Below are 25228 nucleotides of genomic sequence, written 5' to 3'. Positions count from 1 at the left end.
CACACATTATGTTTTTTCGAGCATCCTCCACCGTGCTCTCAGCCGTCGGACTTCGTGAAAAGACTATTTTTGTCCCTCTCATTAGTGAAATTATACTTCACACTGTGTTTGAAGTATTGCCTTGCTTTTAGAATCTCCTCTCCAGCCTTTCTGGCTATTTTTGTTGATTAGATGTTGTAGTTTAAAGAATGAGTCGATGATTAAACCCCAAACTGAATGCACTTTAATTCAGCCTTAAAACTCTAATTAAGTCCTTCACAAGCTAGCGAGATGGCTGTGGCCTTGGTTATAAAGCAGACCTCCTGAAAATAAACCAGAATAAGACATTTAATCCATTTGTGACCTGCCAGCATCTTCAATCTATACAATACTTGGAGAAATATAGCTTATAGATAAAGCGAGGGGGAGTGACACTCGTAATGATCAGAGCAGCAACAATAATTCATTGAAATAGCGTCTAATAGAAATGTTAACTGCAGTGTATGAATAGCAGGGAGAAGGGGCTGGTGAAGCCAACATTTACTTATTCGCTGCAGTGTTTTTGCTCCACTGGAGGTGTTAACTGTCACATGCTTAATAAACTTCATCCATCTGTCGGAGTGAAAACGCTGGTGGAGCGATCCTGCTACAGTGAGAAGTCACCTCAGACTGTGCCCGGGACAGAAACGGATGGATGGACACCCTGGAACTTGTAAATTATGTAACTGTCCCAATATTTGTATCTAAAAAAGAAACCCATCATTCATCATTGGGGTCTTTTTCCTTCTTATACTTGTCTCTGTTTTGTGTCTGTTTTGGGGTCATATAGAGAAAAATGGCTTTTCGTTTTTCGACACGTTCAGTTCATCCTGTTAAAGTTCAAACTGAGAATCCCAAAGGTGATTTAAGTTGGATGTGGCAGTGCCGTCGGTGCCAGGTGGGCTGCTCTGGTTATTTCAGAAACTGCTGCCACCTCTACGGTTTATAGGGAACGGTCAGAAAAAGAGACAAATATCCAGCGAGTGGCAGCTCTCTGGGTTTAAATGCCTTGTGTCAGACGTCAGAGCAGAATGGCTGATTTGAGTTGATAGGAATGCAGAAGTAACTCACATAACCTGCTATTACAACCAACTAAGGTTTGGAGAAGAGCATCTCTGAAAGCGTAACATATCGGACCATGAGGTGGATGGGCTACAGTGCTCCCATCCTCTGACGGATGCTTCCAGCAGCATAATGAACCCTGTCACAAAGCTCACATGATCTCATACTGCTTTCTTCAACAGGACAATAAATTCACTGTACTCAAGTTTCCTCCACAGTTAACTGATCCCAGGAGAGGACTGCTGACGTGTAGCAGCTCTGAATGCAAAAGGGGGTCCAAACCAGCGCTGTTGTACCTAATAAACTGTCTGACACGTTCTCTCCAGTTGCATTAATAATCTTAAATCCTTTAACCACCTATGAATCTGATCGTGCCCCTGATCTTTAAATGCTGTTAGTGAGAAAGTTATTGTTTATGGACAAAGGCCTGTGACCTGATATTACACACACACACACACACACACACACACACACACACACACACACACACACACACACACACACACACACACACACACACACACACACACCCCCCTCCTGTGCTCTGCTCACTGTCAAACTGAGTGGCAGCAGCAGTTGTCAGTGTGTGCATGTATGTGTACCTTTGCCTGTTCATTGGAGATATTGCTCTAATCAATTTCATGAGACAGGCAGGGAGATCATTGGCTACACACCTTCAGGCTCATTTTAATTATCGCTTCAACCTGAATTTAGCATAAGGAACTGCAGACTGAGCTAAACAGCAAATCTGACACGCACGCGCAGATATCATCAAAAAGGCCGTTTCTCCCAACTGCCTGACTTAAATGACCCTGTTGAAGGAGGCCACCGAACCACGGAGGGATGCATTTTATGATCCCCGAGTGCGAGAAGATCACAGCACCTCTTATTAGAAGTAGATTTCAGCACAACAAGGTCAAAATTTATTTCTGCCAATTCTAAACTAAACAAATTAATTTGCCGTGTGCAGCAGGTGAACGGTGGCAGCTACTATCACATTAATTCACATGTTCAGTTTTTTCCAGAAAAATCAGCTTTTAAAGTAATCAATTCTATTTTATTATTATATGTTTATATCAACAGCTTTCACACCATCTTAACTTTTTGTGTTTTAGTCAACAATCAATACTTTTTTATACATATAGAGCTTTCCCCTTAAATTTTGTACATCATATGTTGTACACGTGCTTCATTAAATTATTTCCTATTATTATTTCTATTCTTTCTTCAAGTTATTATATACACACACTACACTTATTATAAAGATAAACTATTTAATTTTAAGCCGATTCCACTCTTAGATTATATCACAGGATCATTTACATGGTTATTTCTGCCTTATGCTAATTTTTCCCATAAAGACAACACGTATTTTTGATTAGTGATGCTTATTAATTCTTATCAGTGCCATATTTCCCACATTTCCTACATCAGACAGAGTGAAAAACACGTTTTTGTTTCAAACTTGTATTGATTTTAAAAACAATGTTCAGTGTTGAACATTTAAATGTCTGGGATGACTACGTACTTTACTCTAAAACATTAAAAATAAAACATGTAAATGCTAAATTAACCCAAAAGGCTGTTTTTATATTGGGTTTCGACACGTTCTCATCCCAACACGTAACATGCCGACGCTATGTGACAAATCGTCTGTTTGTTACGTGGTCCAAGGCGTAAGAGCGGGTTCTATGAATGTCAGGTTAAGGCTAAGGTTAGGGCTACATTAGAAAGCTGCAAAGCTTTTAACAATCCAGAGCGTCTCATAAGGACGTGCAAGGGTACCTCTGGTGTTACTATGTCACGCCTCGGGCCGTGACAGACGGTCGGTATGTTGCGCGTTGGGAACGAGAATGCTCTGTGGGTTTGTGTGCAGATGACCAGCCGAGAAGCCAGTACAGACTCCAGACATCAACTCCATTCATTCAAGAAGCTGCTGCGTGGTAGACTGTGGATGCAAAGGCAAGACAGTCAACAGGTGTTTCTATCAATAGTTTGTCAGACATGGTGGGTGACAGCTCCGCCCCTCACAACCAGCTCCGCCCCTCACAAGCAGCTCCTGTTCGATCGAACGCCGAGCAGGCAGATGGTGCTCCGTGAACCTGTGAGTTTATTAAACCCTCGCACACAACCACATGCGAATACACACATGCTGGCTTCAAAACACACAGACGCCTCCACACCTGAGCACAGACGTATACTTTTGCCCTCCAGCTGGAGAAGAGCAAGGCTCTGGGATACCTGCAGTCTCAGTGGTGTCTAAACACATTCAGCGTGGTCTCCTCTGGCGACTGACAACGTCTTAATGAGTATTTCCTGAGTCTCAACTCAATTATAAACTCCCTGGCAGTATCTAGCCAAGAAAAGATGTTCACATTCACTCTGGGCGAGAGTTACAGCGAAAGGGAATTTTCCCTCCAGGCGTCAGAAAACTTCCACTGGCAGCATGCTGATTGAGATACTCCTCTCAGTTAGCTTCTTAATTTTTCAGCCTCTTGTTGATCCGTCTGGAAACACTCAATTAAACTTCTGAGCAGCAACGCTGCCATAGTCCATCAAAAAAGTTGCTTTTCCCCTGGGTATTTCACTTTACAAAGTCGAGTCGCCGTGTGGTTAATTGGAATAAAAAATAAGGGCATTTGTGTTTGGTTGAATATTTCTTTGATGTAATGTCGCCCGTTATATGAAACTTGGGCACATCCATTTGTTTCTGGTACTACGGCTCACTCCAAATAATGCTGCAACTGGCTTTGCCGAGAACCAGCTTGAAGGTGCCCTTTGGCACAGGCCCTACCTGGATCAGTCAGGGATTATATGCTTAGAGCAGACACCAAGTGGCCGCTGCTCACAGGTGCTGCTAATAAGATACCAATCAGCCACCTGATTGTCAGCACCTGTGCTACCAGAAGCTCAGAGTCAGTAGCAGAATAAGCAATTTGGCAAAATTTTCACAGGTGCAACCCACATGCTCAACTCTGCTGCTCAACCCACAAATAGCTCATATTTTCTACTTGAATCTGCTTGGTATGTTTTTCCTCATTTGTATTTAAGGAGGAATGGCAGTGTGTTACTAGAACCATCATTTCCCTGATCGGACCTCCCCAAGGGATTAACAAAGGTCTATTCTACTCTATTCTACTCTACTCTATTCTACAGTCTTGTTACAAGTAATGAACCAAATGCCAATTTCCTCACGTTTTGTGACTGATTTATATTATTTGTACATTACATATCATTAAGTATCTGTCTCTGTCATGCAGTCCTATAGTCTCGATTCCTTTGCTAACTAAACTATGCTAATATTAGCCGTAGCAAATACTAACACATATAGAAAGAACATAACAATGAAGTTCATGTGTAGGAAACTGCAACATAAAATCATGGGATCATATCCTGTAAACCAATAAATGGTAAATGGCCTGCATTTGTATAGCGCTTTTCTAGTCCCTAAGGACCCCAAAGCGCTTCACACTACATCCAGTCACCCACCCATTCACACACACATTCACACACTGGTGATGGCAGCTACATTGTAGCCACAGCCACCCTGGGGCGCACTGACAGAGGCGAGGCTGCCGGACACTGGCGCCACCGGGCCCTCTGACCACCACCAGTGGTCAGAGGGTTATACAATAACTGCTGTATAAATTACTACGAGTCTTTAAATAGACAATTCAGTGTTTAATGAGCAGTTTTGTCTTATTTTTAGTTCAGTTTGACTGAGGCAGATATATTTTTGTCAAGAGCTGCTGAGTTTTATTTAGAAATGAAACCTCTGCTGAACTCTTGAACTATTAGAAGAATGGACGCCAGAATGAGAGAAATTCCTTTATTCGTTTGAAGAATGGCACCGTCTCCTTCTCTACGTACAGTATAATTTATTTTGTAAAACATAAGTGGGAGAAAAACTAGGAACCCACAGGTGATTTCATTGAGCGATTGTGGCGACGAAAGCTGACGTAAAACCGAACAAAGAACTAATGAAGTCGAGCGCACCGAATGATATGACGGGCCTCGTTTCAGCAACATCTGATCTGGGAATGACATTTCAGGCCATCGCATTCTACCTTGAAAGGATTTTTTTATCAAAGCCTCTCAAGTAAGGCCACAAAGCCGGGAGAAAAGAAAGGATGAGAAGAACAGAGCGGTAGAGAGACAGACAGAGAAATGATGGGGATAAGCGAGGAAAGGATGAGAACAGATCGAGAGAAAGAGAGCGGTCTGACATCTGAGACACCACATTAACTCTCTGAAAAGGTGTGATATTATAATCAAATTGGCAGTGGGCTCTTTGTTCTCCTCTGGCCCTTCAGTAGTGCTCACTCACAGCACCCAACCACTGGCTATTCTTCAGGCCTCTTTTCAAATGCTTAGTGAAATGATGACAGGCGTAAAAGGGCTTAGAAAAAACACAGTTAACGTGAGTAATATAAAAATCTGCTAGTGACAGAATTTCTACCGGAGCAACATTATTCCTCTCACCTTTACTTCATTGTGCTTCACATTTTTTGTGGTGGAGAGCAAATTTTATGAAAGGTGTGGGGGGAAACTCCAACGTTTCTTTTGTCCTTGATATTGAAAAGATGGCATAATTATATAATTATCAAACGGTGCTTTTTTTAAGGTCTACAGAAAACGTCTGATCTTTGCCTGAAGAACTTTTATTTTCTGCTAGTTGCACTTGGCAGGCTTTTTTCAGCACCTATAGTAAATAACAACAACAAAGAAATGCATAGCTTTATGATTGTGCTGTATCATCTCTCACTATCAAGCCTCACTACCTCAGAGTATGAGCATCCATACTGATATTTGTGACGCTTGGGGAGCACAAGCTTTACCTCACAGAGACAATAATAAGTAAGATTAGAATATTTTATTTTATTTGTACAAGTGTAAAGCAAAAAGCTTGAAAATCACTCTTGTACTTTTTCTTCCTTCCTGTCACTCAAATCAAAGCGTGCACGTTGTCTTACATACAGCAGGTTACAATGCTGCCGTCTCAGTCTAGTAGACGTATTTCCGGATGTTTGATGCAGTTCTAACTTTCAGCAGTAACTGAAGTGCAAACACATTGTCTGTCTGCCTCAAAATCAACTCAACAAATGCCGGCAACCTCCTGCACTCCACCCCTGTAGACACATGATTAATCACTTTGACAACAGTTAATTACAGTATGATGGAAGACACTTGAGGCTCTTATCTGGGCCACTTGAACCTGCACAAGTGTTTCTTTCTGCTTCTTTCATCAGCTTCTTGTGCATTTTTAGCATCCACAACAGAATCATGTAGGTATTGGTGGCAGTGTGGCAAACTCTTTGATAAATCTTCTTTTCTTGTTATTATTATAAAGAGATTTTGCAGCTTCTTGTGTGTTTGATCAGAATAGTAACGTGGGCTTGTTCATGTAAAGGCCAGAGAGAGAACATTTAGCTGCACGTGTGTTATTAGGTGATAAATAAGGGTTAAACTTCAGGATAAGAACTCCATTAAAAATAATAGATTCATGCATCCATTATGTACTTCATGTGCATCTTCTACACAAAGTATATTCACACAAGACCACAATTATATCAACTATCCTCTGCAACCAGTCTGGTGTTGCTAGCATTGGATTTTGGCTAACAGCATTAGCTTCACATTGTTCCCAGGAGACTACAGTAGTTGCACATCTGCTGATAGTTCATGCTTCAGTATACTGTTCGCTGTCCTTCTGAGTTTTCAGTTGACTTATGGTCATTATTATGGCATGATTTAATTCACAAATATACAAAAATATTTTTATAATCTTCAATAGTCTTTTAATTTAAAGGAAGCAGCCTGTACACACTGTACATGTGCCCACTTAGCCAATGCAGTATCCATCCAGTAATGGCTCCATTTGACTTTATGCATGTTGAAATGAAGTTTAAGCAAATTCTATATAGATGGAAATTTAATGATTGGCTATTAATTGTTTTTAAGTCATACATATGCAGGACAAAATGGTCTTGATGTGCGAACGTGTTGAATGTGAAATATCCAGAGATAGATGCTCTCTGTGACAGTGAAAAATGTTCTTCTCTCTCTTAGGAATACATGAAGCCCGAAAGCAGGGGTGTCAAACTCAAGGCACACTTTAGGTCGCGGGCCAAACAAGATAAACATTTATTGAACACACGTTTTTTAAATATAAATGTGAATAAAAACAGGCCGGAATATTATTCCAGATTAAATAAACTTAAAAAAATAAACTTTAACTTTAAATATTTTGCTCTTCATAAAAATATATCCTGTCAAAATTACGCAAGTTAGAAATATGAACATGCTGCCAAAACCCCAGAAAAAGTAAATGAAAGCAAACACAAGGTTGGAGCCGCATGTAGACGGAGCTGCAGGAGTGGAGCTAATAAACTGTGCGGGACATTCAGTGTCGTACTTTCCCTGAGTGCATCATTACACTGCAGCTGCATCTGAATCTGCACAGGTGCAGCTCAGCAAAGTCCGCTGACTTGGTTCAACGTTACTCGGCAGCAGGGAAAGTGAGGCAGGGTGCACTGGTGCATTTGTGACAGCTTCACTTGAAATGTCTTCACCGCATCGTACATGTCCATGAAGTGACAGGTTTCCTTGCTGAGCTCAAAAACTCTGTTGAGAATTTTTATCCCAACTCAGCCAGCGGAGCTCTGTATGAAGGAATGTCGGCAAACTCTGAATCTATTTCCCACATAAAAGACTGAAACTGACGGTGATTTAAACTTTTGCTCAGATCAAATTTACGGTCTGCGTCACGGTGATCATTACATGCTCCATTTTTAGGACTTCACCACACATCCTTTCCTGGTGTGTGATGCAGTGATGTGCTGTTAACTCACCGGTACAGTTCTCCTGCATCTTTACTCGCATCCTGCGGACTAGTCCGCTTTTTTCACCGCACAGCACCGGCGCTCCATCTGTTGTAAGTCCAACAAGTTTGTCCCAGGGCAGTTTCACGTCGGTTACACTTTGACATACATTTTAAAAAATGTCTTGTCCTGTCGTTGTCTCGTACGGAGCCCCGCAGGGGACATGGGAGAAAAAAAATTAAGACGGACTTTTGCAAGATCTTGCAAAAGTTTCATACATCTCCGAAAACGTCGGAGCACTTTTGCAAATATGTGATGTCTTGTAAACCGAGCAAATATCTGACGTTTACACAACTACATTCACGCCTCAAAATATCTTAAAAGTGTATTTTGTGACCCAGAAAGAGTAACATTACAACTAAGTAGCTGCCGCCATTGTTGGAATTCAACTTTTGCGAGATCTCGAGTTTGTTTTGCAAGATCTCGCAAAACTCCGTCTTAATTTTTCTTTCTCCCATGTCCCCTGCGGGGCTCCGTAGTCCCGTGCATCGATTTAATGTTCAATATTTCCTCTCCACGGATGAAGATGGTCGGCTGTGCAACGTCCATCATGTCTGTACTTTCATCCACAGAGAGTATGCAATAAAGTTTTTGCTTCTTTCACACAACTGTGTTCTTAAATCAGTGACCGTCTCACAAACCCGATCAGCAATCGTATTTCTGCTCAGGCTCACATTTGCCAAAATCTGCATTTTGTCTGGACACAAGCCGTCCACAGCTTCATCCTGCAGCTCTTCAGAGCGGTACCGGGCTGCTTTGGCTCCTCTGCTACGATAAAACTTGCTTTCACAACAGCTTCACTTTGTGATTTTGCTCTGGTGACAAACGTCTGCTGAAATGTCAGATTCTTCTTTAGCTCTTCTACTTCCTGTAGTTTCTGCATTTAGGTTTTTCAGCTTATCCTGACATTTTGTCTCGTAGTGCCGTCTTAAATTAAATTCCTTCATTACAGCCACGTTAGCTCCACTAATAAGACGCACGGCTTTACCAGCATGTCTGTAAACATATATTCAGCCTCCCACCGGCGCTGAAAGGCTCTGCTTTCAGAGTCAACTTTTCTCTCCACCATAGTGAGCGGCGAGCTTCACAATAACAGAAGTTTGACTTGATTGATGTTCCCAGTTAGCCTAGCGTTCAGCAAGGAGGCTGCAGCACTGCATTATGGGATCTGTAGTTTGTATATTATTAGCGCCTCATATCGCTGAGCCATGCATAACAATAATAGTACATCTGTATAAAATGATCTCACGGGCCGGATGTGGCCCGCGGGCCTTGGCTTTGACACATGTGCCCTAAAGTATTTTCTCAAAAGGTTTAGTCATCTGAAGTCGTTGCCCACCTGCTACATCTTTCTCTGCACCAGCACTGCAGTGTATATCTATATAAAGATGGGGAAAGCAGCCTGTATTTAGCACTCAGATTATACAGATGCATCACTTAACCAAATATTTTACTTGACTTAGAATCCGTAGGCACCATTGATCAGTTCTACATGTGAAATAGAGGCTATTCTCATGTATAACTGGGTAACTCATAAAGCACTGAAGTAAAGGAGTGACTAACGGCTGCTATAGAAACTTTTTTTTCTTCCTCGGTTGTTCCCATTTGGGACACCTCTGTGTCAAAAAAGATGAATCCATGAGAAACGACTGACCGAGCTTTTCAGCCACAGGCCTGGGAGCGTGTTGGGTCTGTCTCTCTCACAAAGCTCTGATAATAACTGACAAATCCTACGACAACTTCTTTGGTTAAAGTTGCTCAACAGCTTTTCAGTAAATAACAATAATAATCCTGGAAGCTCTAACCAATAGCACGATGTGGTGGCAGCAAGTGATACTGAGAAGATGCAGTGCCATCAATAACATGTCTCATTATTTCTTACTCTTCTGCACCAATGTCCAAATCTGCTGACTTCTTCCCACCACCAAACAGAAAATTGAAGTTGTAGGATCACAGATTTGTTGGAGCAGAGGTGATCGGGCACGTTTTTCAGAGCTCCAAGTGCAAATGGACACAGTGAGAGTTATTGAATGATCGAACAGCTGCACAGGAAACAGTCCAGAGGTGAATATGGCTCATCTGACTCATCTACGACCTGAATATATCTTATCCACTATACCATCATTTCATTTTCTTTATTTAGACACACCTTGTTATAAGATCTAGTCTCCAAGCACCTGCACTGTAAAAATAGTAAACCTTGTGTAAATACGCAAGAATAAAATAGATCTCAGCCTGCAACAGCAGTTAAATGAAGCCAGGTGATAGCAGTGCAACACACATCACGCATAAAAAAGCAAGAAGACGTGGTGGGTTACGCTGGATCTTGATGGTTAGACAAGGATAAAAGGACAGAGACGAATAAAGGAAACAAAGTTCAAATGATCTCCTCCTAAATCAACAATTTCAGGACTACATGTAGTCCATATCAACAAACAGCTGCAGTGAATATGTGTGAGCTCACTTTGGTATGTTCTCATTCACCCAAAGGGACTGAAGAATACTAAAAGAAAAGATTTTGTTCAAGTTAAGTGTGGAAGATTAAATATGTAAATGGGCAAATGCCCAAAATGGCTAAAACATAATTTCATTGATCTGACAGAAGTGCAACTCCTAATTTTCTTTCAGGAAGCAAGCCCAAGGCATAAAAATGCAAGTTAATCATCTTAAATGCCTTTCAGCCTTTGGTAAGCAGTCCAGTAAGGCACCAAAAACCATCTTCCTGTTTCTTATATCCTGTAGCTACTTACATTCTGTGAGATTTATCAGAAAGAGGCCAAAGTCTATTTATGAGAGTAGAAACAAAAATAGATAGGCTTGCGGCCCCTTGACAATTATATCATGTTAATTACAAAAGGAAGGATTTGTTGGTGAAGCAAAAATATCCTTTCTCTGTGAGCAGTGTGTCATGAAGCAATGTGTATCTGAAATGGGTTTTATATTCCCCAACGTGAGAATATAACAACCTCTGCTGTAGTCGTCGTTGGCTCGTTGCCGTTTACCAGTCCTATCAGGTACCAGAGACGTCTCTGTTTGGCTCAGTGCGGGTCGTAAAAAACAAAACTACGTGATTATCCTGTATTTTGTTTTATGAGGATAACACAAAAAGTAAATACTGATTCTCATCAAATGAAAAAAATCTGCAGGTTTTACTCACTTTGTTGGCCAAATAGTGATGCACACTATTCAAAATAACCTCCTCAAGCAGCTCAGAGCACTCGGCACCCATATCATCATATAATCGGAGGATTAAGTACATTTAAGTGGATTCAGCGTCACCTTTTCGTCACTTCTTCCAACCTATAGGGTCAGTGAGCACACAGCAAAGGTAGGGTTGAGCAATACAGTGTCAGTAATGAAAACGAACCAATGGGCTGCTGTCAGTGTTGGAAGGCTGGTGCACAGCAGCCATTCAATTGACCAGTTGGACCAAAAGTGTGTCAGCCCACTGGGAAAAAGCCCAGTATGATTACCAGTCCAGACGTGGTGGTTTCAAAGGTCCCAGCACTGACCTGCAAGTGCACGAACCTAAAAAGTTCAACTTTTGATCTCTCAAAAAGACATCTTCAACTGCAGTGTCCCTCGCAGGGCTCCGTAATGTCAGAGTCATGGCTGAATGTGTTTCTATGTTACTGTAATATAATAAAATGATGGTGGAGAAAATATGTTTCTTAAAGTTTACCGGTGAATTCGGTGCATTACGATACAAAGGCAGAGAAGTGCTGCCCTTGACAGACTGAGAATGAATAATTTGATGAGAATGTTTGGCATTCAAAATAAACAGACTTTGAACTTTCACTGTGCTATGTGGTTTATACATGGACTGTACTTCAGATTGGTGATCTGAAGTTTCTCTTTAAACATCGAGAAGCTTCTGTAGCTTTTGGAAGAAGCACATTTGATTCAAATTCTTTCAGGAAGTGTTTACTGATACAGCTGCATCATGATTTCACTAAATCAAAGCCGAGCTTTTGGGGTTTTTTCCCTCCGGTGGCTGATCAAGGTTGCACGAGGACAAAAGCAGCATCACACACAAGATTAAAAATTAGACTCTAAGGCTACGTTCACACTGCAGGTCTTAATGCTCAGTTCCGATTTTTTGATCAAATCCCATTTTTTTGTCTGCTCGTTCACACTACAAATAAAATGCGACAGCAAACACTCTCTAGTGTGAACGCTCAAAGCGGCCGCATGCGCAAAAGAAGACGTCACACACAACGCGCTCTGTTTAGACCCAGAGCAACAGCATTGTTTGACTGATGGCCCTTAATATAAAGACTTCGGACTTTACGTTTCCCAATTTTTGCTTTAAGTTATTTTGTTATTTACATAATAATGTAATTAACCTAATAATGATCCTTATTGCTGTGTTAGAGGAGCGCTGCTTCAAAGGATAGTTGCAGATTTCTGTCAGAACCTGCAGATTATACAGAACAAATAAAATGTTCACGTTGTCTTCCCAACAGTTTCACTGACACCTACACGGGATGGCCAGGAAGCGTTCGCGATGTCTTCTCCGGCGCTGATAATTGGCGTCTGTCTTGTGTCAGTGACGTAAAAGATGGTTTTAATGCGTCCGTTCAAACAGCAGTCGCTTTCTAAAACATCAGATACGTATCGGATTCAGTACCACATATGAAAGTGACCCAGATCGGATTTGAAAATATTGGATTTGTGCCGTTCACACTGTCATAGCACGATCGGATAGATGGTCGCAGAGGGTCAGAAAAGTTGGATTTGATGCGCTTTCGCCTGCAGTGTGAACGTAGCCTATGACAGGATTACACTGTCTGTCTGATTAATGTCCATAATAAATACTACTTTGGACATATGGACTTAACAAATACAAGTATCTGCCCACCATCATTTCAGCTCTTTTCTACTGGGAACAAAATGATCTAAGTTCAAATAATTCAACTGGAAAGAAACTTGACAAAACAGAGAGCAATTCAACATGCATTCGAGTGAAACAAGCTTCAATTTTCCCCCCGTGCTCGATGCTCTAAGGACTGTCGAGAGTTCTGTATTTGTCTCCTTTTTACTATCCTTGAATTTCATCTGTCCCCTTTTTGAATGCTCTTCCAAACGAAGCCTTTGTCAGATTAAGCCTCTTTTCTTTTGGGTCTGCAGACACACTGTTAGCTTCAATTCATAGCAATAAAAACATCATGAATTCTTAAAGGTGCATACAGGTGTATATGCAGTTACCCTAATGCTCAAAGGTTTGAGGCGACTTCAGCAATCACTCGTGTGGTTCGGTGATACGTTGTGTTACACAATGTTTACTGTGTAAAATACCTAAATGGTCATAAGAAAACCATTTTCAAATTATGTTACCAAAGTCACAAATGGCACAAAACACAATCAAACAAAAAAGGGAAAACTAATATTCACATAGTCAAAGTGCATTTGTTCTAATGCTTCAAACTGTGTAATACAGCTCAGCTCTGAACCAAACAGGAAGCGAAGATGAGCACAAGAGTGCATTTGGGAACAGATGACAACTGGTAACCAAACACGATGAGACGAATAAAATGTATGCAGGCTCATAAATCCATAATTCATTCATAAAAGGACAAAACATATCAAATGTTTAAACTGACATGGAGCCTCAACACATGTACAAGCTGTCAAATGCACAGACGACAATCAGACTTTTGAACCGAGCACTGACAACAAGCTGCCAAGGTCCCTCTTCTCTTTAGTCCGGAGGATGCGCTGTGCATATTTTCCAAAAAGAATTTCAAATTTTGATTCATCTGACCACAGAACACTTTTCTACTTTGCCTCAGGCCATTTTAAACGAGGTTTGGCCCACAGAAGAAGGTGGCAACATATAACTTCTTCTTTGCATGATATTTCTTTTACCTCCATTTGTGGACAGCACGGACAAGTCAGAGAGCGATTTCTGGAAGTGAGTCCACGCAGTGATGTTACCAAAGTCAAAATGCCACCCTGTCTTCAGATTGTCTGAGTCTTTTGATACTGTTGTGTATTGTAGATGATGAGATATTCAAAGTCTGAAATTGTTCCACAAGTTTGCAGGCTGGTGAACTTCTGCCTATCTTTACTTCAGAGAAACTCTCTAAGATGCCCTTTTTAATAGCCAATTATGTTACTGATCTGTTGCCAATTAACATAATTAGTTGCAAAATGTTCCTCCAGCTGTTTCCTTTTAGTACCACTTACTTTTCCAGCTTTCTGTTGCCTCGTCCCAACATTTTTTAGATGTGTTTCAAAATGAGCAAATATTTTTGGTGAAATAGAAAAATACTTAATTTTAAACATTTGATATGCTCAACATGTCCAGAAATGAGGGTTTATAAGATTTACAAATCACTGCATTCTGTTTATTTTAAATATTTTTCTTTGTAAAAAGATACTGGAGAACACCTTGATTGAGACATTTGTTCACTATTATGAGGGATTGAAATAACATAAAAGGTCTCACATATAGCTATCACTCAGTTTGCATGGTACATGCCGTTAGCAGTGTCATGCCATACCAATCACCGCTTTATCAGAGTTAGTTTGCTCCTGCATAACATTCAGTAAGTTGAAAAAAGAAGCAGTTTGCTGGCATCCTGCTCACAACTGAGCAGCCACCGGGTCTCAGCCTTATTGACCTGCACAGGTCAAAGTGCACATCAAACTAATCTAACTCAAGGTAAAGGTCTGCTTTGCTGTGACTGTAGAACAACATGCAGCTGGAAGGTCTGACAGAGGCGGAGGCAGGTGATCCGCTGTGGTCACCCTAAAAGGTAAGAGCTGAAAGAAGAAGACGACAATGAGTGTACTACAAACTTCTGTTCTCTCAGCAGCTGATGTAAAGTGTGCATTCTTATGATTGTTTGCTGCCAGCATCCATTCTTTTGCAAATGACAGTATTTGTGTTATGCTGAGATTGTTCGAAAAATGTCAGTTATTTCCTGAAAGTACAGTTTCTGAAACTGCCAACTTTTAAAATGCTGACACACCGAGTCTACATACAAGATACGACTATGGGTAGGATCTCATTAGTACCCTCCATATAACAAATGTCCTGCAATATACTGCCAATCTGTCGATATTTTACTTCCATAGGCAAAACACAGGCTGCACTCATCTCCCATCCCTCAAGACTATGACACTGACAAAGTGGGTATCCAGGACATATGGATGATGTATAGGTCGATGGACAGATGGAACAATTTAAAATAAATTGTTTAATAAATTTCAGTCTCTAAGGAGACACAGATCTGCAAACAAACAGATTCTTTTTTTAAGAACAAAAGGACAAAAGGATGCGAGGGAAACCAGATGGCTAAGTGGTCGTTGCTCATTTGCAATGACGACCATCAGAGATTTAACCTTTCTATTTTTTTCTTATATTCTCCATTTTGAATGCATCAAAATCCACACAGCTTCTCTCTCAGCACCTCTTTGATGCTCTCGCCTTTTTGGCTTATAAGGTGTATGTATTGATTTGTTCTTGCATTTCAGCATTAACCATATTTATCCTGCTTCATCAGGCCAATTAGTATCAAGATGATAAGCTGGTGCAGCACCAGTGTCCCTCAGCTCTCTCTGATGAGTGTGGGGCTAATTGGGGTCAAGGTTGGGTTTAAGGCTGTGGTGAGTTAGAGCAGAAAGCACAAACCGGGGCTAATCTAATCAGGTGCACCATCAGACCGCAGTCTAATCACGTCATTTAGTAAGCACTTAGATGTATATTAGGAACAGAAATAGTCTCTCATTGCCACACAGTCCTGCACTCAGAGCGGATCATGCACTGTGTGTGTCTGTGTGTGTGTGTGTACATAAGTGTAAATGTGAGTGACAGTGTGTTCGCGTTAAGTGTAAACATAACCATGATGCCTGCCACCATCGGAAATATCAAAGACCCATCTGGGAAGCATGCGTGCACATGTGTGTGTGTGTGTGTGTGTGTGTGTGTGTGTGTGTGTGTGTGTGTGTGTGTGTGTGTGTGCGCGCGCAGCAGTCGCAGAGCCTTCAGTATAGAACCCAGGTGTTCCTGTTTAAGTGTTAATTAGATTAGTTTAGATCAAACGGGGTGCCTTTCAGTGGAGAGTGGAGGTGGCAGGGCCATCCTGCCAGGGAGCCAGCTCCAAATACTCCTCGTCTCCTACCAATTAGGATCAATTAATCATTCGCTGGACTCACTTGATTGGCTTGCATGAACTTCATATAAATTTAATAAGGGGAGTATATGATATGGCGAGAGAGTAAGAGACTATGAAACATGATGATGACTCACAGATGTTGATTATCTTATAAAAATAGCAGATAGTAAAGTTTGGACAAAATCTGATCAGTGGTGATATTGCTAAATTATTATGACTGCATGTCGTCTGGCCACCCTCTGGAGAAAACTCGTTTGTGCCGCTTGTATCCGCTTGTATTTCTTTGGGTCACTACCAGGACCCAATCGCCAGCCTCAGTAGCCTGGGATCGTGTCTACCACACAAACGTCCACCATGGTTAGAGTCCATCGGTTGCATTTTACTTCATTGAACTCTATAAACATTCAACAAAACAAAACTGGCCAAGTGTCTCTGCTTCAGCAAAGCAAAAGAAACTGAAGACCAGGAACAGGAAGACACAGATCACTGGTACCACACATCAATTCCACATCAAGTAGCAGCTATTGATGTGGAGTTTTCTGTAGTGCACAACAGGGAATGGCAACAGATGTTTGCTTAAACCCTTTAAATGTGGGTATGTTCTTTTTTTATCACTCTGCCATTACTAACGTCGTGACATTACACTTCGGGGAGAGAGTCTGTAGCAGTCATTTGCTAACTTTGCAAATGAAAGCCTGTGGGGACACAAACAGAACTTTGTGAATTTGTGCCCATTAACTTGGGCGCAAATTCAACTTCAACTGCCCGGTCCATAGCAAGTAAAACGTTGGTCATAAACGGAAGATGTCGTCCCATCCAGAACAGTTAAATCCTTCCCAAATCAAAAACCCTGGATTAACGGAGATGTTCGCGCGGCACGGAGCACCGCCTTTGCCTCCGCGAACACATCGGACTACAAACACGCACATTACCAACTCCGGAAGACGATCAAAGCAGCCAAACGTGAGTACAGGGACAGGGTGGAGCAACAGTTTGACAACCCTCGGAGTATGTGGCAGGGACTAAACACGATCACAGACTTTAGAGGGAAAACCAGCACACCGCAGACCACGGCCTCTCTGTGTGAGGATCTAAACGTATTCTACGCTAGATTCGACACAGCGAACACCATGAGACCGGACAGTGTGCGCACCGCGGATGACGTCAGTGCGCACACTGTGTCTGAGGAGGATGTGCGGAAGTGCTTCAGGAAGGTGAACGCACGCAAAGCTACTGGTCCGGACGGGATTCCCGGCCGCGTCCTCAAGTCATGCGCGGCTCAGCTGGCTGGAGTGTTCACGCACATCTTCAACCTTTCCCTCTCTCTGTCTGTAGTCCCAGCCTGCTTCAAAATGGCCATCATCGTCCCTGTACCCAAATCCTCCACCATCTCCTCATTGAACGACTGGCGACCTGTAGCCCTGACCCCCATCGTAAGCAAATGCTTCGAGAAGCTGGTCAGGGACTTCATCTGCTCTGCACTACCCGACTCACTGGACCCTCTACAGTTTGCATACCGCCACAACAGGTCCACTGATGATGCCATAGCCCTGACACTACACACTGCCCTGTCACACCTGGAGAAGAGAGACACGTATGTGAGGATGCTGTTTGTAGATTACAGCTCAGCATTCAATACCATCGTTCCCTCGAAGCTGGACAGGAAACTGCAGGATCTAGGACTGAGCAGCTCCCTCTGCAGCTGGATCCTTAGCTTCCTGTCTGACAGACGCCAGGTGGTCAGACTGGGCAGCATCACCTCATCCCCCATCACACTGAACACTGGTGCTCCACAGGGGTGTGTACTGAGCCCTCTCCTGTACTCACTCTACACCTACGACTGCACAGCCACTAACAACTCCAACATCATTGTGAAGTTTGCGGACGACACTACAGTGGTGGGTCTTATCACCAACGGTGATGAGACGGCTTACAGGGAGGAGGTCAGCGCCCTGACCCACTGGTGTCAAGACAACCATCTCACCCTCAACGTCGCAAAGACAAAGGAGTTGATAGTGGACTTCCGGAGGTGCAGAGAAGTACACACCCCCATCACCATCAACGGCGCTGCTGTGGAGAGAGTGAGCAGCTTCCGGTTCCTTGGAGTACATCTGGCTGAGGATCTTACGTGGTCAGTACACACAAACAAAACAGTGAAGAAGGCGCAGCAGCGCCTCTTCTTTCTCAGGAGACTGAAAAGATTCGGCATGAGCCCCCGCATCCTCAGGACCTTCTATCACTGTGCCATTGAGAGCATCCTCACTGGATGCATCACCACCTGGTATGGCAACAGCACCGCCTACAACTGCAAAGCTCTCCAGCGAGTAGTGCGGTGCTCTGAACGGATAATTGGAGGTGAGCTTCCCTCCCTCCAAGACATCTACAGGAAGCGGTGCCTGAGGAAAGCGGGGAGGATCATCAAGGACTCCAGTCACCCCAGCCATAAACTGTTCAGACTGCTTCCATCAGGAAGGAGGTTCTGCAGCATCCGGTCCCATACCAGCAGACTGAGAGACAGCTTCTTCCATCAGGCCATCAGACTGCTGAACACGTCATAGACACCTCAGCTTCACTACTGGAACTTCAACATTATGCACTCCATACTGTACAGTAATGCCACTTGTTTTGCACATATTCAACTCTGTATATTTTATTTTATATATTTTATTTATTGTTTACTCTATTTAATTTGTAAAATATGTGTACACACACACACACACACACACACACACACACACACACACACACACACACACGTAGAAAAATATTTAGTATACACATCCAGAAATGCATACACTATTATATATTGTACATATATTTATTAGTTTCAGATGTAGCCATTCTTGTATTTTGCTTGTTTACATTATTGTATTTTGCACAACTCTGTTGCTTGTGAAGCTCGCACACAAGAATTTCACTCACATGTGCTGTACCAATGTACCTGCACATGTGATGTGACAGTAAAAGTGATTTGATTTGATTTGATTTCTTTTCTTCAAATGGATTGGATCTCCTTTTTGTGACTGAGACATGGATGAAAATTGGTGTTAGTCTAGCTTCATTTCTGAAATATTGCCCTCCGACTGCTCATTTTTAAATGCTCCAAGGATATCAGGTAGAGGAGGAGGAATATTGACAGTTTTTAAAAATAACTTTAATTGCAAGCAACTCCATGTACCGGTTCCCCCCTCCAGTTTTGAACTTTTGATGTTTGAACTGGGACGTTTTCAACCGGTTGTGTGTGCGGTAATCTACCGACCACCGGAGTTTAACAAAGACTTTTTAAATGACTTTTCATGTTTCTTGGTTGACATTGTGCCTAAATATGATCAGATTTTAATAGTTGGTGATTTTAATATTCATGTCTGTTGCTCTGATGGACTGCTTGCTCAGGAGTTTTTAAATCTTATTCAGTCTTTTAACTTTGTAAAGTTTGTACACGGCCCTACATACCAGCAGGGGCGCACTCTTGACCTGGTGTTATCGTGCGGTTTATCTGTTTTTAATTTGGAAATTGGGGATTCCGTGTTTTCTGATCACAAACCTGTTTTATTTGACATTTCTCTTGTGCATGAGTTTAAAGCTCGCGCTCCACCCAGGTGCTGTCGAATATTTCATTCTTCCACTGCTGCTCTCTTCTCCTCAGCGTTTATAGAAAAAAATGCTTTTATTGACCCTGAAATTAGTTTAGGACTTAGTCTGGATGAGCTGCTTTTGCAGTTCCAAGAAACCTGTATCGAGACCCTAAACATTATGGCCCCATTAAAAACCAGACGCCCTAAACGTATTCCCCAGCCCTGGTTAAATGAAGCCACCCGAGCAGTGAGACGTCAATGCAGGAGAGCAGAGCGAAAATGGAAGAAGGACAAATTGCAGGTTTCTTTTGAAATGTTAAAGGACTGTTGGAAATGCTATCAACATACAGTGAAAAATGAGAAAAACAGCCATTTTTCTCAGGTGATTGCATCAAATTGTCCAAATCCCCGCACACTTTATAAGACCATCAGTTGTATTTTAAATGTGCCCCAGTCTGCCACCCTGGAAGGCTCTGCTAACAGATGTAATCAGTTTCTTTCTTTCTTTGTAAACAAGGTTGAGTCCATCAGGTCAGCAATAGTACCTCCCACATATGACCCATCCACGTTTAGTCCCTGTTCAGCTGCCAGTTTGAACCCATCTCAATTACACTTCTTAACGAGATGGTTAGACAAATTAAACCTTCTGGTTCTCCCGTGGATGTGATCCCTGCATGGCTCTTTAAAGAGGTTTTCCCTTCAATTGGAACCTCAGTCCTTGCTATTATAAATAGCAGTATTACTTCCAGTGTGGTTCCTGATGGTTTTAAACATGCAATTTTTAGCCCTTTATTAAAAAAATGGCCTTGATCCTTTAGTTTGCTCAAATTTTAGACCTATTTCAAGACTTCCATTCCTTTCAAAGTTATTGGAAAAAATAGTTTTTACCCAACTGAATACGTTTCTTGATGCTAATGGCATCATGGAACCTTTTCAGTCTGGTTTTAAACATCTACACTCCACTGAAACAGCACTTTTACGTGTTTTTAACGATATCTTTTTAGCTACTGTTTGTGGAAGTTCCGTGATCCTCGTGCTTTTAGATCTCACTGCAGCGTTTGACACTGTTGACCACAATATTCTTATCTCTCGTTTGGAACACCTGGTCGGCATTAAAGGTGCAGCACTGGATTGGCTTCGCTCATATTTGAGTGGCAGAACGTTTAGTGTTAAAGTTGAAAGTTTTGAGTCCACCTCAGCCCCCCTTCCTTGTGGGGTGCCCCAGGGCTCAATCCTTGGCCCTATTCTTTTTTCATAATACCTGCTCCCTTTGGGGTCTATTTTTAGAAAACACGAAACATCCTTTCACTGTTACGCAGACGACTGCCAAATTTATTTGCCTTTAGCACCAAATGGCCCAGGCTCCATCCAAATCCTTTTGAACTTCCTCGAAGATATCAAAGCTTGATTGGCTGTGAACTTTTTGAATTTCCATTTGAGTAAAACGGAGGTGATTGTATTTAGACCTAATAATATTTCATGCAGCCCGCTCGTAAATTGTGGTTGGTCTTATATGAGCAGCATGTGACAAACTTGGGAGTCATTATGGACGCAGATTTTAAATTGGACAAACATATTAGTTCGGTGTTGCAAAAAGGCTTTTTCCAGCTGAGGCAAATAGCAAAGCTGAAGCCAGTTTTGTCAAGACGTGACATGGAGAAGGTAATACATGCCTTTATTTCAACACGGCTTGACTACTGTAATGCTGGTTTTTGGAGTCAGCCAACGATCTCTTGCTCGTCTTCAGCTCATTCAAAATGCTGCTGCCCGCCTCTTAACTGGTACCCACAGCTATGAACATGTAACATCTATCCTGCCTTCTCTTCATTGGCTTCCTGTTCATCACAGAATTAATTTCAAAGTCCTAACACTGGTTTATAAATGCCTTAATGGTCTTGCTCCCCCATACCTTTCCAAGTTACTTCAGCCTTATATTCCTTCATGGACCCTCAGATCAGCTGACCAGCTGCTGTTGGTTGTCCCAAAATCAAGGCTTAAACGTAGAGGAGAACGAGCCTTTTCAGTTATGGCCCCAAAACTTTGGAATACGCTGCCTTTAAATATTAGACAGGCATCTTTGTTTCCTGTTTTTAGATAGGCAGACAATCAAGATTTCTGCAGTGAACGAGGTTACACATGGATACCATCCAACAGCTGTGACCAATCTTAATCATATAATGCCTGCTGTTTATGCCTGTTTACAATGCTTACGTTAACAAAAGCAGTGCTCTTTCCCTTTGTCTCTGGAACTGCAGCGGGTTGTGCTCCAACAGAAAGTTAGTAAATTTATAGCCAATTATAGTGAAATTGGAAGCTCATCAGGTCAAATTCAAAAATAAAGCTGCTGTGTTTAAAATAATTAATTCAGTGGTCAACACATAACAGATATTCAGTAGTAAACATACGCGTTTACACTTTGAACCAAAGTTACTACTTTTATTTTTTTATCTCTTGACATTTTTGTTCATATCCGCATCGTTACAGATTCTTGCAGCCAGTGTAGTTAAATAATGAATAGTTCAGAGTTTCAGTTGACTTCAGTTACAGCACACTGAGAACCAGCATATCTGTTTCCCTGCTGACCTTTGCTTGCTTGTTTGCTTCACAAACCCAACATTACACAGTTGCACAGCCATCTGAACCATCAAGGCTGACATAAAAAGACTGCCAGACCAAAGGCCATCACAGCCCATGGTCTTAAAACTGCAAAGGTGTTTCTGGAAAGCTGCTCAATGCTGGACAACAAGACAGCAGCGATGGTGCTGACCAAAGGTGACTATGACTAGTAGGTGGAGCTACTGCCAGAAATAATAGATTTAACACCAGAGCCAAATATATTGAACTTGTATCAAAAAGATGGCTTTTAATGTGGATTGTGTCAGCTTACTGTTTGTTTTTGTCTTTGCCTTTCTACTAAAGCACTCCTTTATTAGGGAATAAGGAATTCGGTGGCATGACCACACACTGAGCGCTTAAATCTGTGTGCTGACTGAAGTCTGTTTTGCCACATCTCTCCAAGGAGGGTTCAAAGTGGAAAACAAACACAACTGGCAGTATAGAAGAGTGTAACAGTTTTACCCTTAAAACATTTTATTTTCTAACCAGTTTTGTAGTGTGCACAAACAACTGCACTTTGTCCAGACTGGCTCAGTTTGATGAAAATTTGCACATACGTTGTTATTTATTTTACTAAAGTTGAAGAAATGTGTTATAACGATATAACGCTGATTTAGTGGCCGGTGTAGTGCACCTTTTGGGTTTTTGACAGGGCTGTATGATGCTTTCTCATAGGCTGAGGACATGCAGTCACTAGTTATCACAATCTAAATTTGTATTCTTGCGTGATACAGGCCAGTTAAAACATTCAGAGACGAGCTCTCTTCAAACACTCGAAAACGTGGATGCAAATACCCTTAGAGTCCACGTATTTGGTAAATGTGTCACCTCCGACGTGCAAACATGTCCTTCCCTTCAGAGGACTTCAACACCATAATTTCACATCTAAAGTTGAATGTATTAATACACACAGTCGGTGTTAGGGTCACTTCAGACTTTTGAGGGGGCTGAACCGGTCCTGTGGTTAAAACTCGATCGAGTGTGTGATTTTCTAGTTGTCTGAATCGTTTGATACGTCACAGTTAGACACAGACAAAATAACTAAAAATACCCCAAAGTAACCATAATTTTAGACTAGGAGCCCTTCAATTTGCCTCTTTACGAATCAATTCCACCTACTGAACTCTTGATCTATTTTTGTGAAGATAATAATAATAATATGGTATTATGTCTTTTTTTGTCATGTGACTATGATAGCAAAATGTCCTTTTGTTTTTAAACAATTTATTTGGAAAATAAACGACCCATTCCACATCGAAAACATTCTTCATGGCTTTCTTCCACTTCTCAGATTAAATGTCCTTATCTCTCATGGGACCAAACAGTTGTCACATTGGCACTGTGGGGCAAATGGAGAGATCCGTCTCCCAGCGCCTGCTGAAACAAGGACAGCTTGCTTATAATTGCTGGAAAATGTCACCACAGTTGATTACCAGTGATTTGTACTGCTGCAACGGGAATCCAAAAAAATGTAGAGCTGATGAATGCATCTTTAATGAGACTCATGCATAGTAATGCAGGCATCTCATTCCACTCTATTTCCTCACCTAAATACATGCAAATTCAAGGGACAAGTCAGTGAAAACATAAGAAGCCATGCTAATGAATTAAACAGAGATAGAAGTTGTTATTATTTCAGCTAAGTGGAGCTGGTTAGTACTTTGAGCTGTCAACAAACGTCCACAGTTGTATCTGCATGCTTCGAAAAACGGACTCGAAGAAAAGAGACAAATATATGCAATCAGATACGGGCGAGTTTCGGCTGCCGGTTCTGTACGTGGCATGAAGATGCAGATTTATATTGAGATTGCATAAGAAAAAAAGATTATAATTGAACGTTAAGTTCTGTGTTACTGAACTGGAAACAATACGTGGGAAGAAACAGTCATTTAATATCAAAATCATTAATTCTGTGGAGAAATGAACAGACAGCCACCTGACTCCTGCTGAGCAGTCATTAAGCTTCCTGGTCATAAAACACGTAAATGATCAGTAGACTAGTGATTTCAAGTAGAATGTAATAGAATACAAATAGAGCCTAATTTTGATAGAGCTGCATGGAACCTCTCGCCAGAGTTTTATGAAACAAGTAGAGACACACACACACACACGCACGCACACATACACACACACACACACGCACACACACACGCACGCACGTTCATTTTCATATCTTAGTGAGGACATCTAATTGACATAATGCTTTCCCTAGCCGCTTACCCTAAGCCTGACCATCAAAAGTGAATGTCTAACCTTTACCATAATAATAATGGATTGCATTTACATAGTGCTTTTCGGGGCCCTCAAAGCGCTTTACAATGCCACTATTCATTCACTCTCACATTCACACACTGGTGGAGGCAGCTGCAGTTGTAGCCACAGCTGCCCTGGGGCAGACTGACAGAGGCAAGGCTGCCATATCGCGCCATCGGCCCCTCTGGCCATCACCAGTAGGTGGTAGGTGAAGTGTCTTGCCCAACGACACAACGACCGAGACTGACCGAGCTGGGGGTCGAACCGGCAACCTTCCGATTACAAGACAAAAACCCAACTCTTTGAGCCACGATCGCCCATAACCATAGCGTAATTATAACTCTGACTCTAAAACCACATTTTAAGCCTCAAAAATGCCTTCAAACTCGTGAGGATGGGCATTTGGTCCCCACAAGTATAGTGACATGCCAATTTTCAGTCCTCACAAAGATGTCTAAACACGTACACACAGTGTTGGGGAGTAACAGAATACATGTACCGCCGTTACGTATTTAAAATACAAAATATGAGTAACTGTATTCCGTTACAGGTACCGTTTAAAAAGGTGGTATTCAGAATACAGTTACTTTGTTGAAATAAATGGATTACACGGTGGTACTTTCCTGTTTCATATTGTTGCGGGTCAGGACTGTTTGGGTTTTGTTTATTCTATTGTTCCAGGCCTCAGCGTTACGGTTGC

The 25228-nt window shown here is 41.8% G+C and overlaps 1 protein-coding gene across 1 annotated transcript in view; it reads right to left on the bottom strand.

The window, feature by feature from the left end:
• The window catches only part of cdh13 (cadherin 13, H-cadherin (heart)), a 295213-nt gene that overhangs the window by 66502 nt on the left and 203483 nt on the right, over positions 1 to 25228 (bottom strand). The gene's annotated exons all lie outside the window — the stretch shown is intronic.

Source organism: Diplotaxodon limnothrissa, linkage group LG7 (genome assembly GCF_057381915.1).
Source record: "Diplotaxodon limnothrissa isolate DT_005_m linkage group LG7, D_limnothrissa_male_GT1.1, whole genome shotgun sequence".
NCBI classification, from domain to species: domain Eukaryota; kingdom Metazoa; phylum Chordata; class Actinopteri; order Cichliformes; family Cichlidae; genus Diplotaxodon; species Diplotaxodon limnothrissa.
Note: the sequence above shows the minus strand (reverse complement) of the source record. Positions and strands in the feature narration are given on the sequence as shown.